General features: G+C 52.4%; 1 protein-coding gene across 1 annotated transcript in view; it reads right to left on the bottom strand.

Moving 5' to 3' along the window:
* Positions 1-664, bottom strand: part of KANSL1 (KAT8 regulatory NSL complex subunit 1) — a gene marked incomplete at its 3' end in the record, with an annotated part of 71,227 nt that overhangs the window by 13,337 nt on the left and 57,226 nt on the right. The window lies entirely within an intron of this gene.

The following is a 664-nucleotide window of genomic DNA, read 5'->3' as shown; positions in this document are numbered from 1 at the left end:
CTGCTCCCTGGCAGGTGAGTGTGATGCAGCATGTCCATACCCCTGACACTCATCTCCCCCAGCCTGAGCCTTTCCTTTTTGGTTTCAGACATGCTCCTCCCCAGGGTTAAACATTTTTTTCCTTCGTGCAGCACTTCCTACACTCCCTGCCCTGTCTGGCTGGGGTTTCCCCTTCCTCCACAGTGCTGATGGTGTTCAAGCACTAGTGGAAAAGGCCAGCAGAGAGGTCTGACATCCTCACAGAGGGTTGGCTAACCCCCAGCTTGTCCCAGACTCCATCCCACACCCACTGGTGCTGCAATGATTACATCTTCCCTGCAATCACCCCCAGCTCAATCAGGCCACAGCAGTGCTGCACTAATAGTCTGCAGAAGAGCAGAGACCTGAGTCACCCACCAGGGCAGAGCAACTTCTAACACAGACAACTTCTGCCCCTGCCTGTTTGAGGAACTTTGCTGAGCTTTCTACACTTCTGCTAAAAGAGATGTTTTACTCTTGGGGGAGCAAAACCAGGATCAGATCAACTGGTTCTTCTGCCACTTAGTCTGAGCAAGATCAGATCACACCTGAGCCAGGTAAAAGCAAGCCAGCACCTCAGTGAAGTCAGTGCAGGAGCTGAACTTTCTCTGCTTTCCAGAGGCTTGGCAAGGCTGAGCCTTCACAT

This window comes from Acanthisitta chloris, unplaced genomic scaffold (assembly GCF_000695815.1).
Source record: "Acanthisitta chloris isolate BGI_N310 unplaced genomic scaffold, ASM69581v1 scaffold5828, whole genome shotgun sequence".
In the NCBI taxonomy this organism is placed as follows: domain Eukaryota; kingdom Metazoa; phylum Chordata; class Aves; order Passeriformes; family Acanthisittidae; genus Acanthisitta; species Acanthisitta chloris.
The sequence above is the reverse complement of the archived record's forward strand: the minus strand, read 5'-3'. Positions and strand labels throughout refer to the sequence as shown.